Source organism: Chelonia mydas, chromosome 8, assembly GCF_015237465.2.
Source record: "Chelonia mydas isolate rCheMyd1 chromosome 8, rCheMyd1.pri.v2, whole genome shotgun sequence".
NCBI classification, from domain to species: Eukaryota; Metazoa; Chordata; order Testudines; family Cheloniidae; genus Chelonia; species Chelonia mydas.
The window spans coordinates 91193835-91219553 of NC_057854.1; the positions used below are offsets into that span (position 1 = coordinate 91193835).

Genomic DNA, 25719 nt, shown 5'->3' on the forward strand with positions numbered 1-25719 from the left:
GAATATAGCGGATGTCCAAAAAAAAGTTACTCCTATCATTATAAGCCTTTCCAGTTCTATTTAAAGATGGCAACAGAGCCAACAGGAGAAGCCGTGCTTTGCAGCTCTGCATAACCACCACAAGATAAGGGTAGTACCAGGTGTCAGCTAGCCCTGCAAAGTCACTGAAATGTCAAGGATTGTTTTTCCTCTACTCCCTCTCTCTTGCCTCTGACTGGGAACTGCCAGTGTTTATTTAAAAGATATCCCTCGTATTTGGCAAGAATGCCAACAGGGCAGACATTAATGGATTATTATTTGAAGCTGGAAGTCTGCCAAGGTGATAAGGATAGCCTGCCTACCCAAAGGCCCAAAGCCTTACCATTAACAGTGGGAGTCAGAGATGGAATTGTCATGCCAGACTGTTGCTATAGTTAGTTGGACGGGGACTTTAAAAAGAGCGCCCTCCAATCTATATTTGATCTGACCTATTTAAAAACAAACACATGCACACTTCAGGGGGTTAGAAAACAAAACACAGATTTAGGGATTCAAAGGAAGGCATCCCAGCTTTGCTTTTCAATTGGCCATAATGAAAGGCTAATCCATTTGCAAGACCAAAGCCTGATTCTCCTCTCTTACAGCTGAGAAAGGGAACAATCCAAAACCTAATGAAATCAGTGTGAGTGTTTCCAGTGGCTTTGGATTGAGCCCAAGTTGGGAATACCTTAATTGAAGTCAATAGAATTACACTAGGATAAAACCAGTGCAGGCTAGAGGCAAATGAGGCTCGCTGTGTATTATTAACTTGTGTTCCTTCAAATGCAACAGTGAAACAACAGCGATAAAAATAATATATCCATTTTCCATCACTGTCATCTGGGAAGGGCATTTCTTATCCTTTGTTTAGCTACACTCACAACTGAAATGGTTAACATTTGAATAACTTGAGGAGAGTGGGTAGAGGAATGTGATGTCTTCTGTCAGAGATCTAGTTAGATTAACATTGTTTACTATTAATCTTCTCTGCAAAGCCCGTCTTTCCCGAACAAAAAAAATACCCAACCAACCTTACCAGCCTCTCCCTGCCCTGGTTATCATGTGTTCTGGGAGTCAACCTTTTCTGTGCTCATCAGACTGCATCCCCTGTAATTAAAGGCGCTTATAATACAATTTAGCAAAAGCAAGAGCTCTGCTGTGACTGAAAGCCTTAAAGGTTCGGTGGAATTTTCTAAGTAGTAATTTCATCTGTTTAGAGCTGGGGGGAAAAGAAATGTTGTGATCATTTGAGAGGTTGGTTTGCCATTAATGAAACTGAAATAAATAGACCTGCTTCTCCTAGCTCTCATGAACAGATGTAAAGAAATATTACCCAGCCAGGCTGCCTGCAATACCTTCTTAAGGAACAAAAGGTAATTAAAAACTTGTCAGTCCAACAAACTGTGGGAAAAGAATATTGTTGGCAAAGCACAAGAGGCATGAAGCTCTGCTAAGCTGAATTAGCGAATACCTTTTCCTCTTCCAATTTTTTCCCCTCTTACCCGAGCTACGCCTGAAAACAAAGCTACCGGTTCACATATGCTTAAGTTTGGGGGAGTTCAGATCCAGTTCCAAACAGGGTAGGTGGCCTCGACCCCTCTTGTGGGCTGAATCAAAAACCTGGATCAGAACACTCTGAACTGGGGGTGGGAGTTCAGAGCCAAATTCAAAAACTTTGTGACTCAAAGGCTCATGGCTACATTTTTCCTAAAGAAGTTCACCATCTAGCAAATGGTCCAATTTTCCTACCCATTCATGTTTCATGGTGCTTTTGCTCAACTGCTTCTCAAGTCTTTAAGCCTGGCTATTCTCTGAGAAGTAACAATGAAAACAAACATCTGGCGTTCTATAGGCATTCCCAGTATCTAGACATCTGTATGAAAAGTGTTGAGTTTACAAGTCAAGAGAGGTTTTTCTAACTGAAAACATGGGATCTGGAAATCAGCCTGGATTGTCTCTCTGCCTTTGATATTCACCAGTATTACAAAGCCATAATACTGATTCCATAGCTAGGGTTGCAAGAGTTTCCATGGTGAAGTGGATTTGAACCATTCAGCCCCCAGCTTTCTGAAAAATAAGCATTTCAGAAAAGAAGGAGCTAATGTGTAGTCTCTTGCAAAGGAAGATTTATTTTTAGACATTTGAGGTTAAGCACACAAGGTATTTGAGTTATGGATCAGGAATAAATAGTGGATATGCTGCTTTTTACAAACTTTCTCCTAGCTTTAGGCCAATGCCTAACAGACTGCTTGCTTTACAAACTTCAGATTTGTTTGAGACACTGGCCCTCAATGAGAGCCTTTGCCTAAGACATTTGGGATTACTGAGACCGAATGGGGCATTGTTGGGCTGTTAAGGGTCAAATTGCTAAATTCTTGGGTGTATTTTAACTTGAGTGTGAAGTCTCATGGCAATTAAGAGGAACACGGAGATCATTCAGCGCCTCCAAGTCCTAGGAGACCATAGCTATGGATTACATTTACTAGGATTTATGTATATAGCCTGAGAAAGTAATAGCTATAAGGCATGGGGTTTATAATCTCTGGTGGAATAAGCAGAAGAGTTTTTAAGTCCCAAGAGAAAAAACAGCTATAGCTCAGCGCAGTGAAAAACTGCAAGGAGGACAAATTAAGTCTTGTAACACCAATTTAGTATTGTTTCTTCATCCCTCACCTATCTAGTCGCTATTCTGTAGTCAGGCTGTGTTTTGAGGCAGCAGTTTTGTCACTCTAAGTAGCCAGTTCAATTAAGTGACATCTTGCTTGTCACAGCTGACTCTTAGCACTCGAGTGGGTGCACGAAGAAGGACTAATGCAGGGTGTGCCGCAATCAACATGCAGTAAGGTGCCTGTCCCTCACCCACTCCTGTACTCTCTCCTTTCTTTTACTGCATGATGACGTGTCTGATCCACTCTGCAAGATATTTCTCCCAGGATCTTTCCTCGGTTGTTTTTCCAAGAGGTGTCTTTCTGCCCACATGTGTATCCTCCTCCTCCTCCTCTCTGCTACATTTTCTTCCCAAGCAACAGATTGCTGTGCTGTTGTCCTTTTGATCTAATGAGAGAAAAACTCCCACAACAATGATGTGCATGTGTTTCGTTCCTTGCTGTCTGGCAACAGAGCCCGGGGGCAGGTCCCTCTCCCTGGATCGGACTTCTCCTTTATTGCAGCTGGGCTTCTTGGTTTTTAAGCTTGGCTTTGCTCCAAGGCTGCACCATTTCCCTTTGTGCTCATTTCGGCAACCTTTGTGGTCCCCATTGAGTATATTCTTCCCCTCCTTTCTGTTGGTTGCTCCTCGTCTCCAAGGGTAAGTTCTTAGGGCAGAATGGATCACCGGCTTCATGTATAGAGCCCTAAACATGGTGCCCAGGATGTGGCAGTGACTGAGGAAGGGACACATTGCTGTGTTCCAGCAACAAGCCAAAGGGTTCTTTGAAGTCAGCAGCAAAACTCCAGTTGACTTCAGCAGAAGAATCAGGTCCATAGGCCTTGCCAAAGCAGAACAGGCTCATATCCATCAATTCTGGTACTCTGTCTCTGACAGCAGCTGATGCTTAAGAGGAACACCCCTAATCTAATTCTGCACGTGTAGGAGATTTCTTCCTTACCCTAGCTAGTAATCATGAAGCATGAGTAGCTCTGAAGCATGAGGACTTAAGGAATAGACCTTAAAATTGAGGTCCTAATCAATGTAAGTGCAGATGATAATTTGATTGCAAGGCAATTGAAGATGAATTATACTTCTACTGCACCTTCTCTCTGAGGATCTCAAAGTACTGCAAATCCCAACCTTCCTAGGAGATATAGGAGCATTTTAATCACCATATTACAGATGGGGGACAAGAGGCACAGAGAAGGTTGGTGACTTGTCCAAAGAGATACGCAGAATATTGGAGGGAGAGCTGGGGATAGAATCCAGATCTTGCAGCTCCCACTCCTGGGCCGCCTTCCCTTCCTAAATTCACTTGGGGCACCAGTTATTCCTCTGAGCCTTTATGCTTTGGCTCAGTGCAGGTAAGTAGCACTATCCAGCACCACAACATCCTGTCACTGACTCACAGGAGGCAAAACGTGCCTCTCCTCACCAATGAGAGCTGTGCATATTGGGGAAGAGGCTATTGTAAATGCCAGGTCCACCCCTTGCTACTTTTTCCTTTAAGGAAAGCCTTTTTGGAAACTTTGGTATGTATTTTCTACTTTTCTTCCCTCCAGCCCTTCCACACCGCATGGTCTTTCCCCCCTCCCCCTTCCTTATTGTTGCTTTTGCATCAATCCCACTTCTCTCTCCTACGGTCTAAATGCATCCTGCCACAAAAGGCCTTCTGGGTTCTGTGTCCAGCCCTGCCTGTGACTCACTGTGTAACCTTGCACAAGTCACTACTGCTCCCCGTACCTCAGTTTAAATATCAGCTGCCCAGCTCACAGGAGTCTTGAAAGGTTTGCTATTATTAGGGCTAGATTGGGCCTCGCTCCCCGAATACAAGGGCTGGCCAAGGCTAATGTCAGCAATGCTGCCTGTCCAGAAGGAGGGGAGAGGGTGAGGCTGTAACAGCTCCTCTGCTCCAGCCAGAAGAGTTGGCCCGGCACAGTGGGGTGTGTGTACTGTATTGTGTGTAACATGGGCCATTCTTACTCATGCTTCCTCTTCCCCTTAGATAGGCATAATGAGTCTTGCAGCTCCCAGCATGTGGGCTGCGGTGGTTGGGGAAGTGCCTCTGCTGGCAGGAGCTGGAGAATCATTCCTAAGACCTTCATTCTTGTAACACTCAGGGTTTATCTACACTGCAGCTGGGAAGTGTGATTCCCAGCACAAATAGACTCACATGAGCTCTGCTTGAGCTAGCATGCTAAAAAGAGCAGTGTGGACAAGGCAGGGTGGCTCAGGCTAGCCACCCAAGCTCAGACCCCAGGGGTCAGCTGGGCTTGCACTTGGGTGGCTAGGCTGTGTCGCTCCCCATGCAGCAATGTCCATACTGCTATGAGCTTGTGCCCATCCGTCTACCGGCGCTGGGAATCATACCTCCCAACCAGTGTAAACAAGTCCTTCTGTAGCACTTGTGAGGGTAAGGTATCACAAAGAGTAGATCCTCTTTTCCATCCTCAGAGGTTTCTGAATCTCCGGGCCCATTTCTTGTTCAGTTACATTCATAGCAAGCTGGACTACAAACTTCTATTGAAAAAAAAAAAATACACCATCACACAGAGACCCAACACATACTAAAGTTGCTCTCATGTACCTCATTAAATGGAAAGAACATGAAATAAAGTTCCTACAGCTCAGTTAGGTCAAATAAGGGATTTCATTCGTTCATCTATATAGTTTGCTTTCTCATGAAAGAAAATCTATTCCTGCCAATACAAAAAACAAAAACAAAAACAAAAAAACACACATGGGGAGCAAGAGAGAAGGGCTTAATAAATCTCTCAATTTATTACCAGAAGGCTGGATTGGCAGGCCTTGCTGATGTAGCTACCTCAAGCGTCATCCAACCTGGTTATCCCCCAGCTGCAGGAATAACACAGTACTTGAAAGGTAATATTTTTGCTATTAGTGAAGAAAGGAAAAAATGTGATCTTTGCTGCAGCTTTGGGAATAATTTTTCCAGAGCTACATAGAATGAGCCCGAGTGAATACTGCTATTTTTGGCAACTGCCCTCCTGCTTAGCTCACATCAATAATTTTAATGCTTTATTTGTGGTTTGGGTTATAAGCAATGGTGAAAGCTTAGAGAAGGGGAGGAAAAAAGCACACAAATTGGCTAAATAATCCAGAATACATGACATTCATAAAAATACACGAAAGTTTTCAGAAATCTTAGAGGCCATACATGCTCATAAAGCTGAGCTATGAAGCATTTTTTTTTTTTTACATATTGAAACATCACTGAACAATTTTTCATGAGGTTTTAATTGGACCTTTAAGGGTTCAATGGTTAAGACAGACACTCATATGCATTCTCTGAAGCCCAAATGTTGCACCAGAGCGCAATGTCTTGTAATTTCATAAGTATAGAGGAGCTCAATTTTTGCTTCTGCAGTGTGTTCGTAGTGTTCTTCTACAGTTTATTATGTGTATTACGGTAGCACCTAGGAGCCCCAGTCATAGATCACGACCCCACTGTTGTAGGTGCTGCACAAGCACAGAGCAAGAGATACCCTTGCCCCAAAGAGCTTACCAGTTAATAAGGGCTATTCAGCTACAGTTAACACAGCTAAAGTTCTCCCTCACTCCTCTGTACTTTTTAGGGTCATATTCTGTTCTTGTGACATGAAGGAAGACCTAGGGCTGGTCTGAAAATTAGGTCTCCTGCCCCATTACAAGTACTTCATCCTCCTAGGACACTTTTTGCAAAAATTTTCCATTTGGTCAGAAACCCAGTTTTCTATTGAAAAAAAAGTTTTAAGGGGAAGTTTGTGACCATCCCCAAGAAAAACCCTTTAAATGTATAACCAAGAAGAGAATCTGGCTCCTAATGGCCCCAGTCCAGCAAAACACTTAATATTAAGCACACACTTACGCATGAGTAGTCAATTGAAGTCAATGAGACTATTCGTATGCTTACAGTTAAGCACATGCTTAAGTGTTTGGGCGGATGGGGGCCAATATTAGTAGGAATGGCAGTTGGGACCAGTCCCACCCTCACTGAAGTCAAATGACAGAGCGTCCATCCGTTTGCAGCGACAGAGAATCAGGCCTATGCCCATGCGGCAACAGGTAAATATCAGCAATGAAAACTGCATCGGTATCGCTCCAGGACCAGTGGAGACAAATTAGGAAAAGTGCTAAATGAGCAGGTTCAGCCCCAAGGGAAAACTGCATTTTTCGCTGCTCTGCAGCAAACCCCTCTGGCTTTTTCTGGAAGCTAAATGGGCAGGTTCTGGTGGGAGGGGGGAATTCTGTAGCCCTCTTCAGACAAAAGTAAAGGGGAAGTATCCTAGTATTCTGCCCACTCAACACACACGCACACATGAGTTGCGTCAGACTGAGGTTTAAACATCTTGGTTAAGTGACTTTAGTGAATTTTTTTTTTTAAAAAAAGCTTCTTTAGAAAGCGAGGGGGTCACAAAGCAATCTGCATGGTGTTTACAACCCAGTGTACTGGCTGCAGTTAGAAGATGGGGATTTGATCCCTGGGGCACAGGTTTAAATGCAAATGCATTGGCTGGAATACAGTCATGCTGATTTCAGAGTCAGAGTCCATAATTTTAGTTAATGGTGGAGCTATGAGACTGGGGAGCGCTTGGCAGCCACACTTCCTTGTTTTAAAAAAGGCAAAAGTTGCGGCAAGTTGGCCAGTCAGGAGAGAGTCTAGCGAGGGCTTGGAGAAGCCAATGGAGAATGAAACCGGCAGGCAGCGAGAAAAGCAGGCTATGCAGCAGTAGTAATAATGAATTGTTTTAATTTGTGCAGTAAACAGTCATGCATGCCAAGTTATGAGCCCATATCTTAAAGTGGAGAGGGATTGGAGTTTTTAAAGGTGCCTGGCTCACAACGAGACGGGGATCTTGAAGTGTACTGCTGTATTTTTAAACCGTCAGGGATGCCTAGGCTGTTCAAAGAGGTTTAGACAGGCACCCTGTAGAAGGGTGGAATCACTACTGGCACACCCCCTCGTTGCTGGGGCTGGTGCATCTCTTATGTCTGGAGCCCTCTGCTGAGCTCTCTCTTTTCAGGACTCAGCCCTTTGGCCGGGTCGCAGCTTAGTGCTACCCCTTCCAAAGTAAGAGGAAGTCCAACGAATAATTCCAAGACTCTGTGTGAGGTCTCTGACCCCCAACTCTGGACCCAGCAGTCCTTATACCCTTCTGTCTGGGTCCTAATTCCTCCTTCTCCCCTTACATTGGAGGGCTTCGTGCTACTTTCCCAGTGGCAGGTACAGGAAGCCAGGCCCTCCATCTACACCGGCTGTACACAGTGACCATAGGATGAGCTTCCATGGTCTGCTCCATCAGACACCTTGCCCTTGCCCTCCTAGAGTCTTTCCTACTGTTAGCCTTTCTTCAGGCCTTTTCCTCAGCCCCTTGTTGCAATCTTTGTAACAGTCAGCATCTCCTAGGGCTTCATCCCAGAGGTCCAGGTCCTGCTCGTGTCACAGTCAGCCACAGGAGCTTCCTCCAATCTTCCAGGCATCTCCATTTTCTAGTGCAAAGAGAGCAACTGCAGAGTTCTTCCCTCTCTCCCTGCAGCCTCCCTGTCCAAACACTGCTTAGACTTTACTGTCACTGCCTCCAGCTTCCTCCTGGCTCAGGACTACCCACCTCTGGCCTCAGGCGTCTCTCTGCCCTTAGCCAAAGAGAGGAAACTGCCAACTACTATTTTCAGGGGTCTCCTGCCTGGCCTTTTCCCACTATGCATTGCTCCCTCCTTTGTGAAGGCCCAGCTCCTTGCCACCTGGGTTTGATCACCAATTATTCCTAACTCCCCTTCAGGTGCCACCCAGTGGCCTAATTAGGCTCAAGCTCCTGTTAAACCCTGGCTTCTGAATCCCACCACGCTCCCTTCTTTTTAAGCATCTCTATAAAACAAACAGATAAAAAGGTAGCATATTTTAATTAATAAATCTAAACTAACCAAACCAGTGCCTAATCAGGTTTGCTGTATCATTACACTGAAAAATAATACCCTGTGTGGAATAGCAGATGTACTTTAGAGAGAATGTCATTTAACATTCAGACCTGATTTACCACAGAGTTACTCCAGTGTAACTCCACAAGTGGCTTTACAACAGCATGTGGAGTAACAAAGTACTTAATCCAGCCACAGGTGGAGAGGAATCTGCCTCAAGCTGATTAGGGACTGTGAAGTAAAATGCAGCCTCCATCATGGAAGGGCTGTGTTTTGAGAGAACAAAAGAAGTGTCTTCTATAAAAGGGGGCAGTATCTTGATTATATGCTCCTTTGGGACAGGACACATGCTAGGATTTGACCCACAGACAACCTTTAGTTGGGAGAGAGATTTAATTCTGCCATGTCCTATTTTCAGTTACCTAAAACAGAACTTTACAGCTAAGCCAAGGATCGGGATAGCAAAGCTTTTAGGACTATTACACCACTCAGGGATATCCCAACTTTTCTGGAATTTGAAAATGACTTTTAGAGCTGGTTGAAATTAAAAAGCTTAAGATTTGAACAATTCTTGACTATATGAAAGTTGGTTTAAAACAATACTGGTGGGTGAGGAGATGTTCATTGTGGAGAAATGAAGTTCAACTGGAATTTTAAATAATATAAAATACTCAGACAACCCTATGGGTTTTACCCCACCTCCTAGGTGCTTCATTAACTAACATTTCATTGCTTCAGGATCCTTATATGAAAGATGCTACCTAGAGTAATGCATTATTATAAACTCCACCTCAGAAGAGCAACAGGATTTGATGCACAGTGGGTCTGATTCACCATGGCGTTCAACTAAGTACAAAATGGGGTAAGTCAGGGCAGTTACTCCTAGTTCTACTTAGTGTAACACTATGGTAGGACTCAGAAGATTTCTGAGGACCAGAATCACTGTTCTATTTGCGGTCTTCTCATCCGTTAGATCTTTCGGTGAACTATTCCAGTAGCTTTCTGGCATTTAAACAGTTCAACTGTTGTGACTTTGGTCTGCAGGTGAAAACAAGGGTGCAGACCAAGACAGACAATAGCACCATTTGAAATTTTAGAAAGCAGCTCCTGTTGTGTTTAGTTGCTTTTCCCCTCACCTACAACTGTATAGACAGATGGGACACCTCAGGTAAAAATTACCCGGCAGAGTTCAAAATTCCCTCCACACCGGTAATAAATAGATGGCTCATGTTATTGTAGTAAGATAAAAATAACTTTTGGCCAAGTTTTCAGTGTTTCCTTTTCATCTCTGGATTGACTGTGTTGGGTTCAAGGTGAAATCATTCGGCAAGTTGCCCGTTTAAAAAAATAAAGAAATAAATAAATCCCTATTTCCCCATAGATTTTTTTTTTTTTTAAAGTAAAAGACACTTTATGCTTTAAATCTGGGACATTCCTGAAATCTCATACTTGTCATTTAGACTGGGGAACAAAGTGCTGAAGTAATTAATTTCTTTTTCTTTCGGTAAATGTAAACCCAAGCATTGTTTAGAAAGCTGAGAGGAGTGTCCCACCCTTTCAAGTCGGAGTGGGAGTACACTAGAGCTACACAAAGCATTCATTCAAGCAATCAGGAGTGGCCTGATTGACAGAAGCACTTTTCAAAATATTCTTGTCTGGAATTTTGGTGGAAGGTGTTACGTAGCTCCAAATATTTGTTGCTTTGTTTCCATGGTAACAGCTGCACAGTGGTTTAATAATGAAACAACATCGATACTCAATGTTTGAGAGAGCTCTGTGAATTCAAGTTCAAGTTAAAGATTTATTTTTCCATTGGGGGTGGGGGTAGAAACCCAACTACTAAGGCTTTTAAGTCCTAAAGAGAAAATATTAAAGCCAGACTTCGATAGCCTCGGAAAACCCCATTGAAAAGTAGTATGAAGCAACTAACCAGTGAATTAAATACATGTTAAAAGGTATTTGAAAGACCTGAAAGCATTCCAGAGCACATTCTTAATATCTGTAATTGCTCAACAGCCCTTCCCTTTTATTAGGGAGAGATTATTGTAATCAAGTAAGACAGGCATCATGAAACACAGGACTAGAGTCAGGAGGCCCAAGTACTAATTTTAGTTGCAGCAATGACTCAGCGTGTACCTTATGCAAGTTACTTTGACTCTTTGTGCCTTAGGGCTTGGCTATACTTACCGGAGGATCGATGCTGTGCCAATCGATGCATTGGTGGTCGATTTAGCAGGTCTAGTGAAGACCTGCTAAACCAGCCGCTGATCTCGCTGTCATGTCAACTCCTGTACTGCACCTGATCAAGAAGAATAAAGGGGAGTTGACGGGAGAGCATCTCCCGTTGACATCGCGTAATGTGGACCCTGCAGTAAGTAGATCGAAGCTACATCGATATGAGTTATGCTATTCAACTTTTCCCTTTAGTGTAGACAAAGCCTTAGATTACCAATATAGAAAAATGGGGGAAATGATACTCACCTCATTGGAGAGTCTGGAGATTAAGATGCTTTTGAAAATTTGACCCTTAATCTATTCAAGTTGGGAAATATTTTTGAGACCCTTGAACTGAAAGTGCCTAAAGAGATTTTCAAAGGCAAAAAGAACACCAAATATCTACTGACTTTCAATGGGATTTGAAGGTCTAATTTCCCTTTCTCCTTCTGAAAGTCTATGCTACATGTGACTATTATTACTACTACAATCAAAACTTGTCAGTCATGGCCAGAATAGCCACTGTGCCAGGACTAAACCCAATAGGGTCTAAGACGACTCTCAGCTCCAGTCAGTACTAATCCAGACCATTGGAAAAAGCAATAGCAACGGATAAGATTTTGCTTATGTAACCACTGTGACAGGGTCTAAACCAGGAGTGTCAAACATGTGACCCATGGGCCAGATCTGGCTCCCAGGACCCTTTCACCAGCCTGCAGCTCCTTTTGCCATATTCAAAGCCATCCATCCTGAAAGATCCTATTTGCAGCTAGTGCAAAGAGACTACAGGAGGCTTCCATGGGCAGAACTGAGAGGGAGGCTCATACCAGATAGGTCTTTATTATTCAAGGGTTGGAGAAAAAAAAAAAAGGACAAATTTCAGAAAGGTTGGCGGAATACCCATGAAGAGAAACAAACAGAGCAGTAAATCAATGGATGGAGGGGACAGGAGGTTTCCTAAATGCATTTATTTATTTAGGAAGGAAAATAAATAAATGAATAGAAAATAAAAATCTTTGCCTCTAAATGAAATCCTTCACTTTCTGAAAGAGAGACTCATTCTGCAATCAGGGAGGATGGCAAAATTTTGCCTCTTGCTCAGGAACATCTTACTCTCCAGCACAGATCAATCAACATGGTAATTTGGCCCTCACCACAGAACCTCCCTACTGGCAGCTGTGTAAGTCACAAATTCTCTGGCAAGAGTGCAGTGATCTCTGCCTCAAGCCTACGTGACCAGACATGAAACATGAGTATCTTTAACTAAACCTGGACCTTGTACATCCTTTACATTGAATCTTGACTAACGGACTCTTGCATACTTTGTATTATCCGGGTGTGATCCTTTCCCTTGTTATGTGTGCAGCACCTTATCACCAAACACAGAAAACCCAGGAAGAAATCCATGTTTCTTGAACTTAAATACTTAACTGTGTGCGTAGTGATGCAGGGCCTGATCCAGCTCCCACTGCAGTCAGTGGAGAGACTCCCATGGACTTCAATGGGAGTTGGGTCAGGCCCACAGAGCTCAATACAGTGCATGTGCAGGAATCTAGGATTAAATTCTCCTGGGTAGTCCAGTGCTTTATAAATACCCAGCACATCATCTATAGCTTTCGCTAGTCTCCAGGGGCTGCTCTTTAGCTCTCAGCCATTAGAAAGAGAGGTTTGGGCAATCTGGGTCAGGATGGGGGCAGCTTTTTCTGGTAGCATGGCCCAAACTTTGACATCATGTGATTTGGAGGCAGCCAAATAAAGGTAGGCATAGGTGACAGCTCATCAGAAAATCTCCATGCAAAGAACAGTGGGGTACTATGGGCATAAGGGGTGTAAAGTGAAGTGTGTCAGATATTTGGCTCTCAGGTTTGCCAGTGCAGACAGGAAGCCGATCATGGTGACTGGGTGTTTTTAACATGATATGGTCAGGCCAGGGTATCTGGGCAATGACCGATATGTTGTTTTCATTGCTGTAGGGGTACCGAGAGCAGGGACATGATGGCTGTATTTGGAGTGGGAGGCTGGGTCTGGGCACAGCATGGAGGTTGCCAAGCAAAGCATCTGGGTACTACAGGTGTCTTCCTCCTCCCACTATCTACCTGCGACTAGGGAATAGAGCACGAAAACAGGCGTGCTGGGTGTACTTGTGCAGTGGCACATACAGACACCAACAAGGGATGGTGAGACACAGCAGCTCCCAGCACAACCCTTTGTACTCCAGGTCATTAGTTGGAGTCGCTTCTCTGGCTCAGCTGCACACTCTGCTACCACGGCATTCAATGTAGGACAGGCAGCCGGGTGAGCAGACACTGCCTACTTTCCGGCCAGGACCGTTAGTGACATTGCATTCCATTTGCAGGTGTATTGTAATCTCGACTTGTCTGCTAGCAAACTACTGCGCTTTGTTTGTTTGTTCTTTTTTAAATTGTTTGTATTTTCTCTTGTGTTACCAATGATTAGACCAAAGAGGAAAATAAGGTACAGAGACATATGGGGGGAAAAACCACTCCCAAAGTGCATTTCTCAAGCCACACATTTAGTTTAATTAAGGTCTGCTTACTGAAAGACAGATTAAAGATCTGCTTCCAAAAGACATTGTGAGGCCCCCTCCCCACCATTTACTGCTTATGAAATCCAAGATATTTACATATGTGGGGTTAATTGCCCTCTTCACTAAGTGTGTAACTCTCATGACACTGAATATACGCAGCCCATGAGTAAAGAACGCTGCAGAGCGGCATGACACAAAGGAGGAAGTGCCTCCGACTGTCAGGGTAAGAATGGCTTTTGCAATTTTTCAGGGATTTCACATTCATGGGGAAGTTTTACCCACAGGGCCACAAGGTACTATTGCACTATCCCCACCTTCATAAATGCAATTAGAGTAGAACATCAAGAGTCAAGATCCATTGTTTATTTTTAAAACAGTCACAGCAAACATGTAATGGTATTCTAGACCAGGACGAGTCTTACTCCAAAGTTTCTGGGACCAACAGAGCCGTATTATTCATATTCAAGTTATACCCCTGAAAATATGGGATTTTAGCATACCATTTAGAGGTTTCTAGAAGTAGAACATCTATAGCTGTGGAGACAAAAACACACCAAATAGAGTGGTTCCCAATGACAAAAGAGTTTTATTTAGAAAGGAAGAGACCTGTAGAAGAGGCTTCTTCATATATAGGCTTAGTGGTCAGAGCAGATGGTTAGGAGTCATGCTCCATCACTGACTTTGACTAAGTCCCATAGCAAGTCATTAATCTTTCTGCCCTTCGGGGGAGACGAGAATACTGCAGAGGAGTACGATGTGCATACCGTGGTGCCCACAGCCGTGTGCACAGTGCGTACCACTGCCGGCATTGAGAAGAAGCAGCACTGTCTGCCCCACTTCCCACTCAGGTTTGGCCCCGCTGACCATCTGTCATGACAGAGGGGCCACAGAGCCAAAACTGAGTGAGGGATGTTGCAACTTCCATTAACGGGGAAGGGTGTGGTTGTCACAGCGCTACTCACTTAATGTTGGCTTCATGGCCCCTCCATCATGATGGAGGAGCTGCAGGGCCAAGCCTGAGTGGGGACTGGCATGGCCAGCACTGCTCCTCCTAGCCAATGCTGAGGGCCAGCTCCTGCACCAAGGCCTCACCCTACTTTCAGCAGCCTGTGTCCTCTCTCAGGGACAGGGAGTGAGCAGGACAGACTGGAAGGCGGGAGCTCAGCAAGGCACAAACTCAGCAGGTGAGGAGCTGGAGCCAGCAGCAGGGATGGCTCCATAGGCATTGATGGTATGTACCATCAGAAAAAAATTCTGGGGGTGCCCCTGCATACATGGGAGGACAACACACCAACAGATTGCCAGAGTAAGAAGTGCATTTGAAGTTTTTTGTACGTCTCATTTGCATGGAAGTTCTGCCCTCAGATCCACACAGCAAGATCTTTGCTCCAGTCCCCTCTTTTGCCAGACAGTTATAGTAATAAAGAAATGCTAAATAATTAATAATCTTCTCCCCCCCGCATAGCATACTGTGAGGCTCCAATAATGTGTTGCTTTGAGATCCTCAGTTGAAAGGTGCTATTCAAGTGCAAAGCATGACAGATTTCTAGTGGTTTCTGATATCCTGAAAACATGTTATTCTTACTCTGTGGCTGGCAGAGAAAGGAAGTGTTAAATCTTGGACCGATATCAATTTGGCTGAAAATATCAGCTAGAGACATCTTCTGATTATTTATTCCACTTCCCCATGTCTAGGTAGCCCCAGAGGAGCTGTAACGATGACAATCACTGTGAAAAAACCTGAAGATAGTCACAGTAGAACAAATCCTGCGCGGTAACCTACTAAAAGCATCCAGGAGTTTGTCCCCCACTTTCTGATTAACAAATTCCAGGCACAAGCAAGTCTCTGTTCATTAGAAAAGAGCCTCTTGTGTTAAATCACCACTTCTGCATGGAAACATTTGAAGGAGGAGGAGGAGCAGAAGGAGGAAGAAAATAGGTGATTCCTTTATTATTTCCTCAGAGGTTCTCAACCTCTCTGGTGACTGTTGGAGTCAAGTTAATAGTGTGTACAAACAATGCAGAAGAGGCCTTTTACCAATTGTAGGCTCGTCGCTCTTGAAGACTTGAAGCCCGCTCCTTAAATTAAAAGGGCCTTTCTGATTTGAGAAATGCACTCTCCTAGCATGCTGGCTGGAGTCCGAGTTAGACAGTGTAACTTGGGGTCGCTCCGTTCAAGTCAATGACATCACTTCTGGGACCAATGTAAGCAAGATCAGAATCGGACCCCGTGTATCTTCAAACATCGACATATTCCCCAAAGGTGCACAACTTCCCTGGAGGCATTTCTAGATAAATTGGTTTGTGTATCTCAGATCAGAACAGAGACCTTTGGAGTCTATTGTTCACAGATGTACTTGGAGATTTACATATAAAGTATGGTTATAAACATAAAGGAATAGTATACGAGTTTAAATGCTGATGGACTTTGGAATGAGCAACACTTTGTATTATTGTCATACCTATAAGCCCTTGTCACAAACCATTGTGCTAGGCGCTGTGTAAACGCAGACCAAAAAGGATAGTCCCTAAGAAAGCAGTAAAGAAAGTGAGACACTGACTAGTATACTCGTTACTGTAACCATCCTTTTAAAGAGATGAGCTAACATAGAAAAGTTGTATATTAATAGGTATAGAAGTGTGACATGAGTAAGCATCAGTCTCACAAACAAAGCAGGACTGCGGCTTAAATGTGCAATACCTTACCTCCCATTTCTCCAAGATAATGGCATCACGTTGTGTGCCGAGTGCATGGCTACCTGCTTCTGAGAGAGTCACCACCTATTCTTTGTCACGAACACGGGTGTAACCCCAGTGAAGTCAATGAGGCTGCACACCAGTATAAGTGAAGGGAGAATTTGAGCCATATTCTTTTGCCTTTAAGTGGGAAATTTCACTAAGTGTGCCACAAGCCCATATCAGAGTCTGTTCGCAACACATTATTGGCATACAGTCAATAGGATTGTTTGCTGACGAGTGTGTAAAAATAACACTCGGCTGTTATTATCCTAATTAGCTTAGATTAAACGGATAGCTTCCAGATAATGAGTTTTAAAAGTACTAATAGAAACAAGACACTGTGTGTAAATAATCAGATATTTTACTCTTAGATAAAGTGGAAGTAAATGAGATTTTGAGGCACAGTCCCAGCTTGATAGTTATTTATGACACAGGACACATAGCCAAAGGTTTTTGCCTGCTCAAACCTAGTTATGATTCTCTTATTTTTAAAATTATGATACAGCTTAATTATGACAGTGGCTAGTTACAGGGAGACAGCATCATTTTTAAGTGCCCATCCTACACTACTGTCAAGCCATATGGGAATGGATCAAGAAATCTTGGTTCTACTGAAGTCAGTGGTTAGACTCCCATTGACTTCAATGCAACCCGCATTTCACCCTGCAAATCTTATTGTTATAAGGACTACAACTTTATTCTGGCTAGCCTCACTGCCTCTCACCTTCCTCTACTTTTGTTTGAAGCCAAACACATCACCTCCCCCCATTGATTCCATCCATTGGCTTCCTATCCCCTATTGCCCCACAGTCAAGCTTCTTATCAAAGACCGAATATCATCCTGCCCTTTGTGCATCTCATACTCCAGCTCACACTGTCTGCATTGCCAATGCTTTATGCTGTGCCTTTTTCCTTCAAGCCTATAATTTAATTACTTATATGGCCCCCATTACCATAATATCTGAGCACCTCAGCCTTTCATGTATTTATCTTTGTAACACCCCCATGAGGTGGTTAAGTGCTATTACCCCCATTTTTACAGATGGGGACCTGAGACACAAGGAGACTTAAGTGGCTTGTAAAAGATTACACAGGAAGTCTGTAAGGCAGCAAGGAACTGAAGTTGTCCCCCACAAATCCCAGGCTAGTGACCTAGACACTGGACTCCTCACTAAGCCTGCCACACCAAGTATTCCTACAAAGTTTCCCACTCAGTAGTGAATAGGCCTGGCCTGACCCTGCTTAGCTTCACAGATCAGATATGATTAAGACTGTTCAGGGTGGTACAGTCATATGACTCACTATCTGAAGCAAACGCCTCTTCTTTCTTCTCATTGCTTAGTGAGTCCCCACATCCTCATGGGTGTCTGTGACAAAGTGGGACTGTTCTTAATGTTCTCTCTGAATACTGGGTGGGTGCCTCAGTTTCCCCTATGCATTTCTTAAGTATCTAGGTGGTGGGATAAGGGTGTGTGATTGTTGCAGAGCCCTAGAGGGCCAGTGTGACGGTGTCTGCACAGAGAATGGCCGACACCCTGCCTCCTGGCAACTGATGGCCTGGGCCCCTCCTCTGCAAGGTGCCAACTGCAGGTGTTGGAGAACAAAGATCAGGTGGCCTCCTGGCCTGGGAAAGAGACAAAGGCCAGAGGAGGGGCAGGAGAGTTTCAGTTTGGAGCTGGCTGGGAAAATGGAGGGAGGTCCAGATGGGACTCTGGCCTCCCTGCCCCACAAGATGGACCTGACTGAGGGGTCCTGTTCCCTGTACCTACAAGCTCTGTTTTAGACAGTGTTCCTCTCATCTAATAAACCTTTTGTTTTACTGGCTGGCTGAGAGTCATGTCTGACTGTGGAATTGGGGTGCAAGACCCACTGGTTTCCGCAGGAGCCCTGCCTGTGCGGACTCGCTGTGGGAAGCGCGCGGTGTGGAAGGGGATGCTGAATGCTCCAAGGTCAGACTCAGGAAGGTGGAAGCTGTGTAAGCTTCTTGCCCTGAAGACAGTCTGCTCACAGAGAGGAGGCTCCCCCAGAGTCTTGACTGGCTTTGTATTGAGTAGTTCCAGAGCACCGCCTGGTGACTCTATGACAGTGTCTCAGCAGACTTGCTCCTCATCGGCATCCCTGTAAGCTACGTTAGGGCCTGATTCAAAACTGATTGAAGTCAGTGAGATTCTTCTGATGAAGTTCATTCAGCTTTGGAACAGGGCCTCAGACTGTAAACTCTTGGGAACGGGTGAAGCTGCAAGGAAATATATGGCACTATATAAGAGTTTTGTAATAATACATATTTTCTGAAACCTTCTGGTGTTTACGTTTCCATTACCAAAGTTTACTGAAACTAGCGGTTTGATCAGAACACACCTGAGTGCCAAGTGGAAGGATGCAGTAATGTGGAAGGCAAACCTTCTGTTCTAAATGCATTCTAAAGGAAATCCTGTGATCTTGCAAATAAGTTTTCAATCTAGACGCACTTTTCGCTTATGCCAGGTATGCCCAGAATTACAATGCTTTTTGTTTTATGGTGACTGATGCTCCCTACTTACTAAGTGCTGTAAACTCCCTGTATTTCATTATATATTTGCATATTAATATATTTCTACTATGTTTACTACTTAAATGCATTATTTCAAAACAGTATCTATGTTTATATTTACTGTATGTGATACAAACTTTAGATACACACACTAGAACCACTTCACCAGCAACCAAAGTGCAGCCACCTCTGAGGTAGAACTTAGTAGCTGATGAATAGCCTACAGTAACATTATGCAAAAGTGTAGGGAGGGAAGGGTAGAGTATCATATCCAGTTAATACTACAAATATGCAAGATGACTTTAATACCCACATTGTAATCTAGCAGTGCTCTGGGGCCAATATCCTCATTCTTGCCAAAAGTGCCAGGAGCTCTTTAACGATCTAATGAACAGATGATCTTAAGGATTCCTTCCGGCTTAAAAAATCAAATCTATGAATCTGTGACCATTCATGGCAAGGCCCTGTTTTAGATAGAACTAAGAGAGAGCCCCTGTAGCCGGGCAGCACCAGCATCCAGTACAATCCAGTACAGACTTCGAGAGAAGAGTTCTGCCTAATGAATCCCTAGCACCACCTTCTGCTGCACCCTGGGTTGTGTTTAGCAGCCTCCCTTTGACTAGTGGCCAGGCCGAGCCCTGCTTTCCTTCTGAGATCTGCAGAGATCACACCCTGAGCTGGCATGGCTACCAACAATAAGTGCAAGCATCATTCAGACACCAGCAGATTCTTAAAACGTGGCTTGCTTGCTTCTTTTGTTTTGGAGTCATGAAGCCAACATATATAACACCCTTCCTAAGCTGCTCCTCCTAACTATTTATATCAGTGCCAAACTGTAAAGGATCCACTTCCACTGCAAACTATGGAACTGGCCTGCTATCTCCCCTCAACAGTCCAGTCCGTAGCACCCTGCTACCACCATTAGGAGCTACTGATGCCATTTTTTTTCTCCCTCCAAGGAGGTTAGATTCTGCTCTTGGGTTACCTGATGTAATAGAGATCAGGATTTGGCTGCTAGACTCATCTCTGCATAATTCACAACCTCCAGTGAAGCAGGGAACAGCACCGAGCAATTGTTCCTCATCTAGGGTGACCAGATGTCCCGATTTTATAGGGACAGTCCCAATATTTGAGGCTTTGTCTTATATAGGTGCCTATTATCCCCCACCCCCGTCCTGATTTTTCACACTTGCTGTCTGGTCACCATATCCTCATCACCTAGCTCCTAGCCTGAACCCTACAAATGCTACCAGCCGGGTCCCTGAGTTGGCATATATTATGGGATACTGTTTTCTTCACTAAGTGAAGGCACACAAGATCATCTCAGTGCTTTTTACAGTGTAGAAACATCTTTAAAATGTAAATGCAAGTCTGCAATGTGCTAATTAATAAAGTTCATAAAAATGACATCAACTCCATTAGGTCAGGATGAAGGGCAACCAAGCCATGCCACAGAAGGCTGCACAGAGAAATCACAGACGGACAGGCAATCTCAATTAAGTTGTCCTCCCTTCCCATTCTCCTCTGAATTACTTCTCTAAAGCCCCTTAATTATCCAAACTCAATTAGTCTTACAGTATTTGAAGCTTCCTGTTCAGACTAATTTCTCTCTCTTTCCTCATTTGGAGTATTTGACTTATATTAAAGATCATTTAGTGTCCATGGTGGAGAGAACGTTACAAAGACTGTGATAAAGCTTTTCTTTATCCTACTGCTGTCTGACCAGATCAGGCATTAAGTCTACGCATTTCTTCCCAGACAGAATATCAGTATGTTTAGTGCAAGTTGCTTTTATATCTACACCAAATATTTGTATTGCCAGTAGTGACTATCACGCTACTGTCCTTTAGAGCTATTTTTCAGCCCTGAAGATTTCCATATGTCCTTTCCAAACCGTATTCTTTTTTATTGTTCCTGGGAATCAAAACAAGAACATAGTGTTAGAGAATTCCTACCAACGAGAACATTCGTGGCAAAGCAGATAGTAAGCGAAGACAATAGCAGGAAGCAGTTAAAAGCTTCCCTTTCATCTCAGTGATGCGGCTCCACCGGGCAGAGTGAACTCGCACATTTTTCAGTCAAAGGGAATGTAACTCAAGGATTGCAATGAAGCTCATAAATTATTCAAGCCCCTATTGGTTTTAGTCCCCACTGTTAAAGAGGCCAGCCTCAAGGTATTTCTCACCGCATTTTGTTCCCGGTTTCTCTACTGCAGCCCAACGAAAGCTTGGAAGGGACATCTGTGTCAGTCTGAAGTGCATTTTCTTCCAGGAAGTACATGTGCAAACAGGGCCTCTTCAGACTGTGCTGCCAAACTTGCAACCCAGGGGATTGAGAGCATGAGGGCCCCACCTGTTATGGTTATTATCTGCAGCAGCACTCCTGTGCTGCGTAGAGACCCTGCTGAGATCATCGTGCTAGGTGCTGTACACGCACATAGTAAGAGACATGGCTGAGAGAAACGCTCTCTCACCTTCATGGGAAAGTTGCACTGGTTTAATTTAAATTGTTTTTTTTAGTTAAACCAGTGCAGATCCTTGTGCAGACACTTGCTTTGATTGAAAAGTAGAGGGTTTTTTCAATTGAATGTAAACCGATTCCTAATTGACTTAAGTGAAACTGAAATAAGCATGGTTTGAACACATAGGGATTTGCACTGGTTAATATCACACTTTACGTTAAAATGGTGCAACTTTCTCATGCAGATAAACCCTCATGGATAGGGAACTGAGACACAGAGAGATTAAGTGACTTGCCCAAGATTAAATAGAAAGTCCATGGCATAGCCAAGAACCAAACTCAAAGCTCTGAATCCCAGTCCAGTGCATTAACCACAAAGCTCTCCTCCTTCTCCATTAGTTTTCTTGCTTTTCACGCTCCAATTGCCTTGTGGCACGAATAAAAGCTGCTTCACGATCAAGAACTCTACAGGGAATCTAGAGGTCTCCTCCTTTGCCTGGGGTAGGATGGCAAGTTCACATGCTTCCTGTTTAAGAGGAAACTTCCACCTCTAACTCCCCCATTTTGGTCATTAGTTATTCCACCCAGTGCCCACAGCCACACACATCCCTTACAACATTAGAAGCAAGAGGAACGAATAGTTCGCATAGCAGAGCTACAGGAAAATGACCCATACCATGTCTGCAAGGCCAAAGATTCAGCAAGCTTTTGCTTGAACAGGCCTTGCAGGTTTGTTATGGTGAGGTGGCTTATGCATCCTTATCTCCCTTCTTTTCTTTCATGCTTTGATCAACAGTGAAGTAATTCATGTTGATGTGTGCTTTGTGTGTGGGTTCACAGTTCATTGATACGAATGGGGCACGTCACACCCCAGACCCAGGCAGATATCACTTCATCAGCTAGGCTTCCTTCACAGTTTGAAGGTTATTTTTGTAATTAAGAGAACGAGACTCTTTTTAAGGGAAGCTTTACCTTTGGAAGCACAAGGTGATACCCTCAAACCACACAAAAACACAGTTTGCCAAGACACGGGAAGCCAGTCTAATTGGTCTCCTACCATTAATTCTGAAGTTACCACTGTGACACGGGCAGACAAGGTGGCAGCTCATGCTAAGGCCCCTCAGCCTCACTGAACACTAGTTTCCAGCTATGCGTTAGTCAGTCTGGCTCACCGGTGTGTTAGTATTTAGGTATTAGAGTTATAGACAGGTGTTTAGCATTTGGACCTTAAAGCATGCAGCAACTCAAAAGCATTTCATAATCTCACTTATATCATCTGTATCTTCCCCCTCCCACCCAACACCCATGAAGAGTGGATGTGCTTAAAACGCTCATCCCATCACAGTTTGATCTCTGGGGAAGAGAATGAAAATCCCTGACTAGACAAATCCGTATGACTATGCTGCTTGGAATTTGGAGAGGGCAATATTTCTAAGCGTAAGCAAGGGATCTCCAAACTGCTTAGCTTGGGTCAGCCCTAAAGGTTATAGAGAGCTTGTACATTACAGTAGCTTCTATTACTTTTTGAAATCTAAGACTGTAACTCATTTCTGCATGTATGTTTACCTGCTTTAACCTTGTAAATAACTCATTTCTTCTTCCTAAGTAATAAACATTTAGTTAGCTTAAGACAGGATTAGCTACAGGTGTTGTCCTTGGTGAGCCATCTAAGGTACAATTGACTGGTAAGTGACTGGTCCTGTGGTACTAGGAGTAACCTGAATATTGTTGTGATTTTTGGTGTAAGGGACCATCTATCACAGAGGCAGGCTAGCCTGCAGGGCAAGATAGACCGGAGTACATAAAAGGACTGACTGACTCCCAGGCTGTCATAGGGTTTGAAGCATTCACACTTGATACTTAGCTGGTGAAATTTATTTCTAGACCACACAGACAGTTTGGGGTTTGTGCCCTGGTTTGAAACAATCTGCCCTGAGGTTGGCACCCATATTCATGGATCATTCCAGACAGCTTGACAACCAGGTGAGTGTTTTATCAGGCAGTTTCTACAGTGTCAGGTTCATGGAACTTAAGATCAGCTCTTGTAAGCATCACACAAATGTACTTCTACTAAAATACTCACTTTTATAGACCATGCATGAACAACAGTAAGTACTGGCATGGAATGATTATTCACCATACACCATTTTAACACTACCTCTGGGGCAGAAGGCAGCAGCCAAGGGGGGTGCGGGGGGGCGAGAACACTTTTGCCAAGACTCCAATGCAAACCCCTTACATTTACCAAAGAAAGGCCCTTTACTAAGTATTTATATGGCTTTAATTCATAGATCACCAAGGGCTTTACAAAGGCAGCTGAGAATCATTGTCCCTTTTATGCCCATAGGGAAACAGAAGCTACGTGACTTACCCAAGATCAAGTAGTGTCAGAGCTGTGCATAGAACCTCTTCCATCCAACTCCCAATCAGGAAATTCTAGCCAGCAGACTATGATACTGCCATCCTGTAACATTGATTCAGAACACAACGTCCTCAGTTTTTAAAGTCTCTGTTGAAAGACCTATATGCAGTAAACTGAAGGGAAGAAGTTTTTCTTTTTTCTCTCTCTCTCTTGTCTCTTTGAATCAGTGGCTCTAAGAAATTTAGAGAGTTTACAGACTTGATACTTGATTTTCCAATCACCCCTCAAGCTAGAAGCTGATTTGTGACCCAGGAAATCATTTATGTTGGTCATAGGTGAAAGACATTTGGTAATGAAGGCTAAGCTACTCATCCAGCTATGTCCTTGAACTAATAATTAGCAACACTTTTCACCTGCCAAAGTCACTGGTCAATCTAAGGCAGAAATTCTTTCCTTGTTGCTATTTTCCTCAGAAGTTAAAGGGATGTGCAGCCAATCCCATGCTTACTAGGATGGAGAAAGCAAAGTGGGGAAATTGGGCAATGTCACAGGCTTGCCTCATACTTGTGTCCACACTTTCAGAGGAACCTAATGCCTGTGTTAATTGTGCTTGGTCACCCAACTGAGAAGCTGGGGTTTTGTTTCATCTGAAGACCTGATTTTAGAGGACCAATAGCAACAGAATGAAGAAGGGAAGGTTCAGTTTAGAGCTTATCAACCTTCAGAGTGCCCTTAAGTGGACCACATCCTCCTATAAATTTTTGCACAAAACTCCTGCTGACTTAGAGGGGTTTCTCAGTGCAGAATGATGGCAGGATGTGGTCTAAGAGCTCTCTCTTATAATAGGGTTTTCCACTGAGATCAATGGACATTGGTCCTAATTTAATTGCCAAAACTTGACTATGAAAAGACACATTGTTTTCCTGCAGACTGCAGTAGGAAATATGTATTTGCCTTTGCCAGAATGAAATTTGGCAAAGGAGGACACCAAAAATGTCTGAAATTAATCAAGAGAGTATCTTCAGCTTGTATGTCTCAAAAAACCCTTCATTAATATTGATCTTTGGGGGAAAAAATGTGGAAAGCACTAATGCACCCAAATTTAATGTTTAGTAAAAAAAGGGTTTCCTCATCTGAACTCCATTATAAAGCGCTCACATTTTAGGCATGAGTGCTGAGCACCCCCTGGAGTCTCTGGGAACTGCAGGTACTCAGCACCTTTGAAAATAAAGCTACTTATTTTGGTGCTAAAGACCCAAATCCTGTTAAAAGAAAAGGAGTACTTGTGGCACCTTAGAGACTAACCAATTTATTTGTACTCCTTTTCTTTTTGCGAATACAGACTAACACGGCTGTTACTCTGAAACCAAATCCTGTTGTCCTTCCTTCTGGAGATCACTGGAGCCTAGAGGTAGTATTCAAGAGCTTCTTTGTAGGCACTGAGGGTTGAAAACGATGCTCTGAGTGTTTTGTTCTTTATGCTGATTCAGCATTGACTGTGATTTTTAAATTTGTGATCCTGCAGTTACTTTAAAGTGATCTACGATAACAATGACCTACCAGTGGAATCAGCATTTCAGAGGTTAAAAACAGCACTTTCTAAAGAGGAAGTAGGTTTGTTTTCTGACTTATTTTTCTGGAAAATGTTAAAACAATAAAAATAAGCGGGTGAGTGCAAGTTTGTAAAGGAGCAAATTTCCTGCCTGCAGTGACACTGATAAATTTCAATCAGAGAGACAGGGGGACCCTCTTCCTGGAAAGCCAGACAGGATAGAATTGATTTGAGACATCTTCATCACCAGAACAGCTGGTATTGGCTAATCACCAGAAAACAGAGCCATAAGCCTACAGGAAATGGAGAAAAGGGAGAAAGTCTGAATCAAACTTTCAGGCTCCACATGTGTAAAAGGAAAAAAAAGAAAACACACACACACAGAGTCACACACCCCTTCCTGCAGACAAACAAATGCCAGAGGAAGTACCAGTGCCCTGAGTAATCAAAGAGACTGAAAACACTGCAGCCTCTTGTGCCAGCAGCAGCCAGAAGCCAGCACCCATTTATCAGTGAGTGGCTGCCTGACACAGCCACTGCCGGATGGACTGTACAGCTCAGTATGAATCACAGGGGAAAGGATTCCTTCAGTCCCGGAGGAATTGGTACAACACCCGGGGCTGCCTACATTTTTTTTTTTTTTAAATATCCTCGACTTTTAGAAAGCAGCAATTTCCTTCCTGGTGTGTTCTGTGGGCGGGCGACAGGCAGATGACTATCCACTGATTGC

The 25719-nt window shown here is 43.7% G+C and overlaps 1 protein-coding gene across 2 annotated transcripts in view; it reads right to left on the reverse strand.

The window, feature by feature from the left end:
• The window catches only part of FGGY (FGGY carbohydrate kinase domain containing), a 350907-nt gene extending 327063 nt beyond the window's left edge, over positions 1–23844 (reverse strand). Inside the window, exon 1 of one of the 2 annotated variants that reach the window (XM_043520798.1) lies at positions 23447–23844. The gene's annotated coding sequence lies outside the window, so the exon portion shown is untranslated. The remainder of the gene's footprint in view (positions 1–23446) is intronic. The other variant, XM_043520801.1, reaches the window with a different exon arrangement.
• Between the last annotated feature and the right edge of the window lie 1875 nt (positions 23845–25719).